We start from the raw sequence: 13,378 nt of genomic DNA, 5'->3' as shown, positions 1-13,378 counted from the left end.
TTTTAATGGCAGATCTTTGCTTTCTATTGAGTGTTTTCTTTTTCAGAACCCCTTGCAATATGCACTGTGTGTGAAGACAGCAGAGCATAGGGACCTTGGAGATCATTCAGCGGAAACATGAGACCACCCCCTTCAGAGTATACAAGGTGGGTGGGTCTCAGTGCGCAGACTCATGGGAGCCTCTGACCACAGTCTTTCCACAGCTTTCCACATCCTACAACTTTCCCAGCAGCCCTGTAAGCTTCAGGAAACAGCTGCTCCCCCTTGGTGGCTGGCTTCCCCATGTAGTACAGACACTCATGTTTCCCTTTGACCACCTCTTCTAGAGGAAGACAGGATTGGCCACAACATCGGCCTCTCTGAAACCTACAAGAGTTGTCTTCATTTGTGTGAGGATGAAGGCTGAGCATCTCTGATCTGAAAAATCACAAGTCCAGCATACTGCCAAATCTGAAATTGGTAAGCACTGACATGGTAGGAACAAGTGGAAAATTCCATACCATGAAAGCAGTTCATGCACAAGGTTATCAAGAACACCGTTTAAGGTTGCTGAGAGGCAACCGTATGCCTGAGGTGCACATCAAAAGAGAAACAGAAACTGTCTAACTCCAGAACTTTCCCAATTGGAAACCTTCCTTGTCTCAGAACTTGGGAGATGCTCTGCTTGCAGTGGCTGACACTCTCACAAGAGTGGCTGCATAGGTTCACTGTGAGACTTTTGCCCAACCCCACAAGGCTACTTCCCTTTCACAGATGCAGGGTCAGGGCTGTGGAGAAAACATCACACAACAGGTGAGTGTGGACCCTGGGGATCTTTCCAAACCTCTACATACCCCCAATTCACTGGCTTCCCAGACACCGTGACTCTCTGTGTAAAGTAGTGACCATGTGGTGGTCGTTGCATTTGTTAGGGCATATGTATGTCAAGATGAGCAAAGCATGACTTTTCTGAAAATTTAAATACCTACTTAGTGTTTTTGATAAGCCAGTATGTGAGTGAGCACACGATTCTTCAAGCAAACAGTAAAATATAGCGCCCTGTCACAAGAGATTTATTATCATTTATAGTAGATTATAGTGCTAGGAAAATATAAAGCAGAAAGCCTAAACTCAGGGACAATTGTTGCCACAGTATAATGTGCATTTTTGTTTAACCATATAATAAAATCACATTTTTTGATGGTTAAGCTTACTTGGAAGGAATTTTACCAGTTAATAATGTATATTCTCCTTTCTCCAAACTCATACAAATGTTACTACCTTATTATTCAGACAGTGGAGACCTAAGTTTAAAAAATCAAATTAAATCTTCATGTTAATGAAGGTTCAGGGCTCATTGAAAGTATAAAATAATAGTGAACTGATAGTTTGCTCAACTAAGAAAACATTTTCTGATATTCCCAGAACAAAATAAGTAGTAGATCATTATTTTTGAAATTGAAATAAATACTGATTCATTAAAAAAATAAGTTGTTTTGAAAACACAGGTCTACATAAATGGTTCAGTGAGTAGGAGACTTGCTCTGCAAGCACAAGGATCTCAGGTCAGGTACCTTTCATCCAGGCATGGCTGCGTGACCCAGTCTGCCCAAAGGATAAGCTTGCAGTACAGTGAGAAACTGTGTCTTAAAGCATAAAGAGAGGGAGACAGAAGACATGGGGTGTTCTGTTCTGGTCTCTGCATGTACACAGACAGCATGTATCCACACATTAATGTGCATGTTCTACACGCATACAACACACAGGGGCAGACACATGCACATACATACATACCCATACATACATACACAGACACATACATACAGAGAAACATACACACAGAGAAACATACACACAGACACACAGACACAGATGCACACACACAATGCAGTCCTTAGTTGTGTTCTTCATAACAAGTAGAATAGAAGCTACAGCAGTATCTTATTTACTTGATTATGAATTTCCAGTCTCCTCCAACACTTTTCAGAATATCCCAAATTTACATATAAGGTTACATAGCAATTGTGAAACAAGTGGAGGCAGCTAACACGTCCTCACGGAACAGCAACAATGACATCATCACATCCTGCCAGCAATGACATCATCTCATCCCTGGAATGCCATTTGAAAGAGGGTTAAATATAAAACTGAGATAGGAGACAAGTGACTCAGAACACTGGGGTTTGTCTCAAGAGATACCATGAGTTATTTTTAGTTCTCAGAACTCCTTAGGCTGAGCTTGGGGTTGTTTTTATTGTCTCCATGTCTCTATCATATGCTTTGAGTGGTAGTATGAATTGGCATACATGGAATTTATTTTGGATATAAAATTTCTTTCCTCTAATGCACAGAACGGTGTCTTCCTTTAGATTAAAGCAACCTCTATCAGATCTATTTCTCAAACTCCAGATAGTGAGAGTACAAGTTATATGTAAGTTTAAAGACTAAGGTACACTGCTTAGTGCTAGTAGAATCGTTTGATCATAAAATCACACAAAAGATTTTTAAATCATCATCATTATCACCATCACCACCACCACCATCATCATCATCATCACCATCATCAGAAGTCAAGGTGTGCCTGTGGAGGTCAGTAGACAATTTTCCAGGCTGGCTCTCCTTCTCCACCTTGTTTTCAGGACAATGTATCTCTTCCTTTTTGTAACACACCATATAGTCCAGGCTCCAGTAGTTTGTTTTTTGTTTTTTTTTTTCTGATGTGTTTACACATACATGAAATCAGTAGAGTTCCTTCATTGAGCATATTATGAGAGCGACCCTTGTAACTGTGCAGTGTCAGGAAGGTGGGTTGCTGTCATCAAAGAAGTGAGAGAACCAAGAATTGAACCAGAAGATGAAAGGGTTAAACAGTACAGAGTCTGTGTTCAGTGGACTCATGACAAGCACTTATGGACATGGGGAACATCAAACTGAGAGCCAAGCAGACTGAAAATTCACTGGCATTGATGTCTCTTGTCCTTTAACTGTGCACTCATTTGATCTGCGGGCTAATATTTAAATCTTATTTTTAAAATAATAATTAAAAAAATACAAAGTTGAACTCGCACTTCTCCTCACAAAAAACTAACAGCATATTGTTGAGAGCTTTCTCTCTGATTTTGAAAGTAACACTGCGAACTTGGGTTTCAGGTGGAAGACAGCGCCGATGGGATGGGGTGTGGCTTCCTGCTCTGATAACCTCAAGGTAAGAAAGAAAGGAACAGGACTGGGCTCAGGGGGTAAAGTGATTGCTGCTCCAGCATCTGGACCTGGGTTCAGATCCAGGCTCGATAGTGCTGGATTGTAACCCAACCCTGCGGGGGCAGAGACAAGCAGATTCCTGGGTTTGCTGGTGAGCTATATTTCTGCTGCAGTGGCAAGCCCTGGGTTCAGTAAAATACAGACTGAGGGAGAGGCATGAGATCAACCTCTGTCCTTTGTATGTATACACATAAGAGAACATGTGTGAGCACACGTATATGCAACACACACACACACACACACACACATACACACACATACACATGTGTGGCGGTGGTAGGGATGCTTGTAAAAATTTAGGAACTCTCTCAGGCTGAAATGATCCTGCCGTTTCAGATACTGTAACCTAGATATTCACTGGACATAGCCAGCAAAAACAAACATTTGCACATTTTAGTCTCATTCATTTTTTTTAGATCAAGAGTTAAGGTATCTGTCCTATTAAAATTAATGAAATTACATGACCCAGATTGGGGCAGTTCTTTTCTCTGCTTTTGAGACCTTCCTACATAGGCAAGCCAGGCTTTGAACGCGCAGCCTGTCTCTCTGCATCTGGAACGCTTACAGTTAAGGCACCATCACTCTGGCCTAACTGGTACCTCTAAGCACGGACCCTGTGGCCTCTGCAGGTTATTTGCTGTGCTCCGTCTGCAGGAAGCTGGAGAGCTATGAAGAAGGGTCAAACAGGACACAACATCTGTCCTGCTACTATCTGCAGGAAAACCCGGCTGCAAGGAACCTGCTCTAAACTGCCTTAGTGCTCTCTCTCTCTCTCTCTGTCTCTCTCTCTCTCTCTGTTTGTCTGTCTCTCTCTCTCTGTCTCTCTCCCTCCCCACCCAATATCTCTCTCCTTTTCCTCGGCCCCTCCCCCCACCCCAGTTTATGACAGTATAATAGAAATTATGGCCACCTTTGAGTTTCCATCTAGAAAAATTAGGTTTTTTTTCCCCTTTAACTCTAGGAGTATGCATTTAAAATGCAGTGTAAGTATATATTTAGAATGCAGTGCTGAGCTGTCCCTGCACTGTCTGTTGACTTCCAAGCTCTGGTCTTCCATGTTCTCTTTTCTCCTAGCCCTGCCCCCTGCCCTTCCCCCTGGTCATTTTTCCTTTCCTCCCTTCCTTTGATGTTTTCTGACTCTTTTTCTTCCTCTCCTCCCCTTTCCCTTTTCTTTCCTCTATTCCCTTTTTCCCTTCTTCAGTGTCTTTTATACACTCCTGTCTTAGTTACCTAGAGAAATAGCCTGTGAAGAAGAGGGAAATAAATGGAGGAGATGGGTTGAATTCGGACTTGGCGTTTTTATGCTTAGAGAGTGGAACACCTTAGCTGGACACATTCCTGTCGTGTTAGTTGACCGTTGATTTTATGCTTCACTCAGGATCCATGCCCAGTTTTGGAGTCTGATCTCTCGGGGGTTGCTGAAATGAATGAATGAGTGAATGAATGGATGAATGAATGAGTTCACTTCCTAGGAGAGGCATCACAGTGTGCCTGTGACCTCTCATGCATACTGTTAGGTTATGATAAGGATCATGGAAAAGAAAGGAAAATAACATTATTTAGCATCACCACACACACACATTGGTGTAATTAAATTACTTAGCAATTACACTTTAAAGAATAAAGTAAGAGGCACTTCCAGTATGACAGTGATTCTTAGGCGACATTCCTCATGATTCACTTTGAGTAAGTGAGTTTAAGACACGGATTCACTAAGCACATGTGGAGAGCTTGGGAAGTCACATTCAAATGTCTCCCCGACATTCATAGTCATGGGTGCCTTCTCACATCCGAGTCTGTATAAAAAGTTGGCAGGCAAAGTCTTTAGGGTTGTAGACACTTTCTAAATGTCTAACAATGGTACCTACTTTACAGATGGCATCTTGCTCAAGAACTAAGAGTCACTGCTGAGGTTGTTGTAAGGAGGGATGGGGCTGCACTTGCCACCCCAGAATTGCATCCAGGGCTCTGCAGTAGGAGCTCTGCTCTTCTTCCCTGTGTGAGGAAGCTGGCTTCCTAGGAGGATGCGTTTTGTGCAAAGGCATAGATCCAGGTGGAAAGTGGGTGAAGCAGTTGCTGCACTATCACTCTGCTATTCTCCTCTTCTGACTGCGTCTTGCCCCATCAGGCATGGCACTCTAGCCTTTGACTCTCCAGTTTCCACCTTCCCTTCTCCACTTCGATTAGCATGAGGCTGTACACATAGGCAGATTTCTTAGGCCAAGAAACCTTAAGAAATCCAGCACAGAGCATAGACCATTATCTGGATTGTAGAAAAGCTGATTGCAGCCTTTTGCATCCACATGGTGTTGGGAAAGGGCATAGGACTTCCTGCAGTGCTGAAGGAGACGGCATTGGTATATAGCCGCAGGCTGTCAGTACAGACCATGTTAGCAAGTTCTAGGGCTAGGGACCATGTGGGTCTTAGGGAACAGGGAATTAAAGTTGTCACAGTGCATATTTTCTGTCAGAAGAAAACTTAGCCCCCATATTTATGAGGAAGATATTATTCATTGCCTCATGACTTTATACCCATGTCATTTAATGTTAAATTAAAAATTTCAATGTATGCTATAAAACAGGAAGACATGACTAGAATCCTGGATTTAAAGAGACAACGAACCCACAGATGGCATAGATATGATGGTTTTTAGATAAAGACTTAATCATGTCTCTGATCAACAGAAGAAGACAGAGCAAATAATGGACAAAGTACACAAGACGAAGAACTTCAGAGCATTGAAATAATCAAGCAGATATTCTAGAATGGAGCTAGATTACCTAGCATTATAGATCTGGAACCTCTTGAACATGTGGTTGTGTTCATCAGAATATAGAAGTTTTAATCTATAAGACGGGTCAAAAGAAAAATACAGAAGCAGAATGAAAAAAAAAAAAAAGCATCACCCGCCACAGGTACACGGTATGCCACACAACCTCTAAGCCCACAGTTCTCTGGAAAGAGAACCCCTACTGCTCTTGGTGAGTCACATCTGTCCAGACCACTTGATACGTCGGCAAACAGGCACAGACCATGTCAGTTCCTGCACTGGTAGAAAACATTTGTCTTTTCAAGGGAATCTGGAAGATGGGGAGCTTATTATTTTAACTTTAAATTTAACGGGGTGGTATGCTTTCCTTAAACACTGACGTTCTTCACTTAAACTTGACAACTGTTGAAGAGAGGATGGAGAACAGGATCCTGGAGGAGAGAACTGCCTGGATCAAGTTCTCCTCCTGAAGGAAACAGTGCAGACTTCTAGAGCACTGATGGATCATGGTTTAGTTCCCTGTCTGTTCTTGTTCTGGTTTTCATTTTCAAGCTGCTTGGCTCAGGGGCAGGTCTCTGCTCATTCCGCTTTCTCCTGTCTTCTCTTCTCCTTTTTCCTTTCCGTTCTTTGATTGGCTGACACTCACTTTCCTGCCTTCCCGCTGTATTAAAAGTCCCTGAGCTTTTCCAGTGCTAGAAAGTTAGGCAGAAATCAGATTTAAAAAAATCCCAGTATCTTGGTAATTTGAAACATGGGGACTTATTTTTCAGCCACCACACATCTTGTTATAGATTTAAATTGAAATTTAAATTTCATGGAATTCTTATACATTGGCTGGAGGCCCACCCTGATGCTTTTGGGAAGGAAGAATACACTATGGCTGCAGCCTCATGGGGTCTTAAGGAAAGGGTAGAAGTATGGCAGATTTACTTATGAAGGTGGAATGGCTAGCTTTAACATTTAACCTGAAATGATCTAGAATTCCTAGGGAAGAGAGTCTGAGTGAAGAACTCTCTAGAGCAGGTTTGCCTATGCATGTGCCTCTGTGGGTTGGCTAGATAAGACATAGCCCATCACGGGTGGCACCGTTCTTTGTGTTTGGGTCCTGGGCATAGAAGATCATAGAGAGCTCCTGGGTAAGCCTGAGATGTTAGGAAGGTTGAGAACCACTGTTACAGGGAGCCTCTCCACACACCCTTAGCTTTTTTGTTTGTTATTTGAGACAGGGTTTCATTATGCAGCCCTTGCTGAAGTAGAACTCTCTATGTAGATTAGATCAACCTTGAACTCAAAAGAGGTCTGTAACTTCTACCCCCCAAGTCCTGGGATTAAAGCCATAGTTCACACTTCTGGCAGGATGATTCTGACATCACAAGGAACCACTGCCTGTGGCAACCAGATAGATAATTGGCCAAAGCAGTCAGGAAATGAAACATAGACAGTTTGGGGACTCTTGGGTAACTCTGTCTGCTGAACCTCCTAGTTGCCTTCAGTCCCTTTATGATCAGTGATGAGCAACCTGGGGTCAAGGCTTCCAGACCGAGGCACTAACCGCCTTTGCATCTGTTGTAGGGCACAGCACATTTGCAACTTAGCCTCTCTGTGCCAACCAAGCTGGATTTGCAGACTTTTCCTTCTAACCCACCTCCAGCTCATGTTGGGTAAGGACAAGGTAAACACCTTCTTTTTATATGCTATCTTTTCATTATGATAAACCAATAATACAGGCACATGCACACACATGTGCACATATGCACATGCATGCACACACACAAATTCATCTTTTGTATAATTTATGCTTCTCAGTGACTGGGCAGCTTTCTGTAGCCTTTAGGGTCTCGGAGATCCCAGGCTTGTATAATAATGATGATCTTCAGGCTTGTACTATTGGACCGAGAGAAGGAAATGTGACTCTGACCCAGATGTTCATTTTGGTGTTTACATTTCATTCCCTTGGAACTTGGATCTTAGCTTTGTCCAGCTTGTAAGAGCCTGCTTATTCTTCTATGGGTCTCTCTTCTCCTTTGTAAACCCCCAGAAACTTGTCTATTTGAATCAGAGAGTTGGCTAGTTTCTTCTGATGCCTCCGAGTTATGGTGACGTTCCTTTCTCAGTCTTTGTCTAGGTGCCTTGCTGTTGCCGGCTCATTTGTTGTTCTTGCTTGCAGTTTTGCTCTGGGATGAGGCTAGATTAAATTGGATATAAAAATCATATTACATTCCCTGGGTAATACATAGGGGAATGACAGCCTTGAAAGCTTAAACAATCAAAGCTGAGGAAGGGAAATGAAAGCAAGCCATCGGTTAGTTGATAGTATTGTTCTTACTATGGTGTTGCAATCCCTTTCTGCTCCTTCAGCCCTTCCCCTAACTCTTCCATTGAGGTCCCTGGGCTCAGTCCAGTGGTGCTGTGAGTGTTTGCATCTGTATTAATTAGGTTCTGGCAGAGCCTCTCAGGGTACAGCCATACCAGGCTCCTGCCACCAAGCGCTTCTTGACATCAACAATAGTGTCTGAGTTTGGTGTCTGCAGATGGGATGAATCCATCCCTAGGTAGAGCGGTCTCTGGATGGCCTTTCCTTCAGTCTCTGCTCCATTTTTTTGTCCCTTCATTTCCTTTAGACAGAAACAATTCTGGGTTAAAAATTTTGAGCTAGGTGGCTGGACTGGACCACCTAGAGATCTCAGGGAGAAAACCACCAACCAAAGAGCACGCATGGAGAGACCCATGGCTCCAGCTGCATATATAGCAGAGGATGGCCTTGTCTGGCATTAATGGGAAGGGAAACCCTTGGTCCTGTGGAGGTCTCTGCTTGTCTTGGTCATTCTCCTGGTAAGGGGATGCTAGAAGCGGTAAGGCAGGAGTGGGTGAATGGGTGGATGAGCACCCTCATAGAGGCAAAACGGAGAGGAGATGGGATGGGGAGTTGTGGAGGGGAAACTGAGAAGGGGGATATCATTTGAAATGTAAACGAATAAAATGATTAATAAATAAAAAAGAAAGAAAGGAAGGAAGGAAGAAAGGAAGGAAGGAAGCCGTCAGGGCCGTGCTTAACCCATCATTTCAGATCTCCCTTTTGTATCAATGATGTGGTTATTAATTTGTTCTTACTTATTGATACCTAACTTGGCATAGAGCATAGTCCCCAAGATCCGTGGTTATGAAGTGGGGTTATTCCTTTTGGGGCAAAGTGAGCACCCTTATTGCCCTGCCCAGGGCTGCTGTTTCTGGTACAGGCTGAGGGGGTGCAGGGCTGGACTGGGGAATCCCTGTTTGTGTATTGTTGACAGCAGGCACTGTGGCTGTCTCTCTTGCATCGTTTTGGGCTGTGTCTGCTCTGTAACAAGGTGGTTACTTCATAAACAAGGCCCTCGGAATGAGAGCAGTCGCTGTCTTGGATCTCCCTGCTGTCTTGATCATTCTTCTGGAATTTTGCTTATTAAGTTGTTGACTTGAATAACTGGATACTGTATTCTGGCTGGCTATAACTGCTCCTGTATTAGATTAAATGTGACCAGTCTCAGTTTCTGCTCTTTCTCTGTAACCAGAAAAGGGCCCCATTATTCACCACGTTCTTTACTCTCCAGTACTGCAGCTCAGATCAGAACAGGGGGCTTTTTTCTCTCATTCCGAGACTGCAGAGAGCAGCGCCAAGGAGAAACTGTTTACGGATGACTGAGTGATTGGGTCAAGCATAAGGAAGTTGATGATATTTGAGTTTTTAACTTTATGTCAAAAACAAAAAGCAATAAGAAAAACTAACTCCCTCAGGTTAAACTTAATAGGTTGTCTGTTCTTTTTAAAGAAAGTGTTTGAAATGCCTACAAATCAGTTCTCCACAGACATTTTCATTTCCACTGTGGTCTCCAGGATAAAGAGTAACTTCTGTCTATAATGAATGTGTGTGAGAGAGTGTATGGTGTGTGTGTGTTTGCATGTCAATATGTGTGTGTGTGTGCGATATGTATATGTTTGTGTGTATATGTGTGTGGTATGTGTGTGAGTGTATGATATGCATGTGCGCATATGTGTGTGTATGGTATGTGTGTGTGTGTGTATGGTATGCCTTGTGTGTGTATGTGTTTGTGAGTGTGTATGTATGTATGTGTGTGGTGTGTTTGTATGTGAGAGGGTATGTGTCTATCTGGTTTGTGTATATTTTGTGTATGTGTGTGTGTGGTATGTGTGTATGTGTGTATGTATGTATATGTGTGTCTGAGTGTGTATATGTATGTCTGTGTGTGTCTGAATGTGTCTGTGTGTGTATGTGTTTATCTCTCTGTGTGGTGGTGCCTGTGTATGTATGTGTTTCTGTGTGTGGTGTGTATGTGTATACGTGTGCCTGCGTGCATGTGTGTTTCCTGGCTGCATGGCTTGTCTTACAAAACATTTTGCTTTTCTAGTTCCCATTATTATGTGAGTATGCGAAGGATAATTTATTTCATATTATTTAAAACCTTCTGAATATTATTAGCATGAGAGGAAACCATGAAAATTATGGGTTCCTGCCACAGTATTTTAACAAATATTTGCTGAGAGCCAACAAAAACAATATTTATCGCATGACTGGAAAACAAAAGTCCACAGTCCTTCCCTCCCTGGAATTTATTGTTTATGGTTTGTATTGTTTATATCAGTGAGTTCTGCAAGTGTCAACTACAGCTAGTGTGGGGGCAGAGAAGGCGAGTGAGCAATAGAATAAGAATTAAGGGAGTGGATCAGGTTGGGGAGAGGGGTATGGGGGTTGGAGATGCTCCTTCTGTATAACCAAGCAGCCAAGGTGAAGTGTGGCTGTTACCTGGTGAGAGGGACCGTTGCAGGGGACATGAAGCAATGTGGTTCAGTCCAGTTGCCTACCATACACCAGGCACTGTGCCTGGGACTCTGGAAATAAAGATGAAACAACGCATAGTTTGCCTCTGGGAAATAACTCATTCTAAGGGGCTCATTGTTGTATAATTGATGAATTTGGAGAACCCTCTATGTACTTATTTGGCTCTTCATGAACTTATTTCTCTTCTGAGTAATTTGACTCCTGTCCAAGCATTACCTCAGTAGGCAAATCTTCATCAAAAGGCCCAGCAGCTTTTTTTCTCTGTATGTTCAAGGCCTGACAAACACAGCCATAGTTTTGAGCTTCAAGTTCAACAGTGCTACCCTAGGCTTTCCCACCCATTGAATGTGTTCCCAACAGCATGCCACATGCCTTTTCAGTCTGCCAACAGTCTGGAAGAAAGAAAGCTTGATTGCCATCAAATAGCAGCTGCAGTATTACTTTTTTAGAAAGACCCATCAACTAAAATTTGAAGCTACTCATAAAAGCAAATTGTAAGACATGTATTTGTGCTTGATTAACGTTTTCATAGGAAGCATGCCTCAGTCCCTGAGTACAATGTAGACGTAGCGTTCATATGGAGTATTAATGTATAAAACCTAGAGTGAGAGCTGTGGCAAAAAGGTGGTGGCTGGAACAGCAGGGGAAGAACACACCAGCATAACTGAAGGCAGGTCCTCATTCACCCTGCCCACCCAAAGCACGATCCAGAATTACCCTCTATGAAGGCCAAGGCTCTTCCATAACCACCCTGGAGGTTCTCTATTACCCTAGAAATACAGTCACAATCCTAGTGGGACATAGGTTGTGATCCAGAGGTTGTGAGCCAATTCTGAGTGACACACACTCCTACTCTTTTAGCTAACTGTACCAACCAACAGGTTTCTTGGCTTCCAGGAATACCATTAGTCAGTTTGGCTGGCTCCTTGGCTAACAAGCATCCACAAAGAGATGGGTCAGGAGGTCAGCGACACAAAGGTCACGTCTCAGTCCTGTCTCATGTCATTATCCTGTTCCTTTCTGCTCTTCATCTCAACAAGTCACACAGTTTTTTTGTGTCACTACATAGCTGGCCTTCCATGTTCATGGGTACTACAGCCAGACTCAACCAGGAAGGGCTAGAAAATACTGAAGGGAAAATCCATCTGCATTTAGGGCACCATTACTTTTCTCTAGTGAGTGTCTTTTTTTTTTTCTCTAGTGAGTTTCTCTAGTGAGTGGATTTTGGTTTTGATTTCTTCTTTGATTAAAAAAAAAAAATCCTTAACTGCCTGACCACAACCATAAACAAACAAGCAAGCAAGCAAACAGTGTCTTTACTGAACATGTTCAGACTTGGAAAAAAAAAAACATATCATTATTCCCTGCACAGTAGTCCAACTATCTGCCACAGCCTTCACTTTGTATTAGGTATTGTAAGTAATGGAGATGTGGTTTAAAGTATGTCTGTGGTGACATCTTATATAAGAGACTTGACCATTCAAGGACTCTGGTGTCACTGGGAGAACTAGAACCAGTCACCAACTGGGCTGAGCGTGGTTCCATGTATTCATCTACAAAGGCTTGCTTGAACACAGATCTCAAGTATTTGCTTCCTCTGCCTAATTTTGGAATATCAATGTGTGCAATCATCTTTGGTATTTATGGATAAGAGGGTAAGTGATATGTGTAGGTTATAGGTGAGGACATTCTTATATTTTTCATTAATGACTCGTAGGATTTTGTAATCTGCTACCCATTCATAATGCAGACAAATAGAAAATGAGCACAGGTTCCTGTGTCTGTTTCTGAACTAAATATGCAGAAATCGATTCTGTAGAGATCTCCTGAAAACATTAGCAGTATCCTAGAATATTGGTGGTTTGAACTTATCAGTTAAGAAGGTTTTTTTTTTTTTTTTTTTTTTACTATACTCCATGGTGTGTGCCTGTAACAGTTACTTTTCTATTGCTGTAATAAAGCACCACGGCCAAAGAAACATCTAGAAGAAACGGTTTGTTTGGTACTGCAGTTCTAGAGTATTAGAGTCCATGATGATGGAACAGAGACTGCAGGCACAGCCACAGGAGCAGCAAGCTGAGAGCTCACATCTTGATTTACGTGCAGGAAGCAGAGAAAACAAGTAGGAATGAGGTGTGGCTTTTGAAACTTCAAAGCCCACCTCTAGTGGCATACTTCCTCCAGCAAAACCATACCCCCTAAAGGTACCCAAGCTGCCAGCTGGGAACCAAGAGTGCCAGCATCTGAGCCTGTGCAGAACATTCACATTTAAACCACCACATCACACCCCCAGCTCTGTAGGCTTGTGGCCACATCATAGTACAGTTTCATTTAGTCCAACTCCAGAAGGTTTCCCATAATCTTTCACTCTCGACACTGTTTAGAAGTCGGAAGTCGAGACGGCTTCTGGGACAGGCGGGAGCCACAGAGNNGCTGAGGCAGCACCCTTTAGGGGCCGCAGACATCCGGCACCCTCCCAGTCGGAGGACAGTGACCTGCCCTGCAGGGAGCGCCATCTTGGCTCCGGGACTCC

The 13,378-nt window shown here is 42.9% G+C and overlaps 1 long non-coding RNA gene across 1 annotated transcript; it reads left to right on the top strand.

Moving 5' to 3' along the window:
* Positions 1 to 52: 52 nt before the first annotated feature.
* On the top strand, positions 53 to 7,677 carry LOC115032163. Its single transcript, XR_003837819.1, has 4 exons — positions 53 to 146; positions 327 to 459; positions 3,130 to 3,184; positions 7,584 to 7,677. It is a non-coding gene; the product is annotated as an uncharacterized LOC115032163 (long non-coding RNA).
* Positions 7,678 to 13,378: the final 5,701 nt, after the last annotated feature.

The sequence above is a fragment of the Mus caroli genome, chromosome 10 (assembly GCF_900094665.2).
Source record: "Mus caroli chromosome 10, CAROLI_EIJ_v1.1, whole genome shotgun sequence".
NCBI classification, from domain to species: domain Eukaryota; kingdom Metazoa; phylum Chordata; class Mammalia; order Rodentia; family Muridae; genus Mus; species Mus caroli.
Note: the sequence above shows the minus strand (reverse complement) of the source record. Positions and strands in the feature narration are given on the sequence as shown.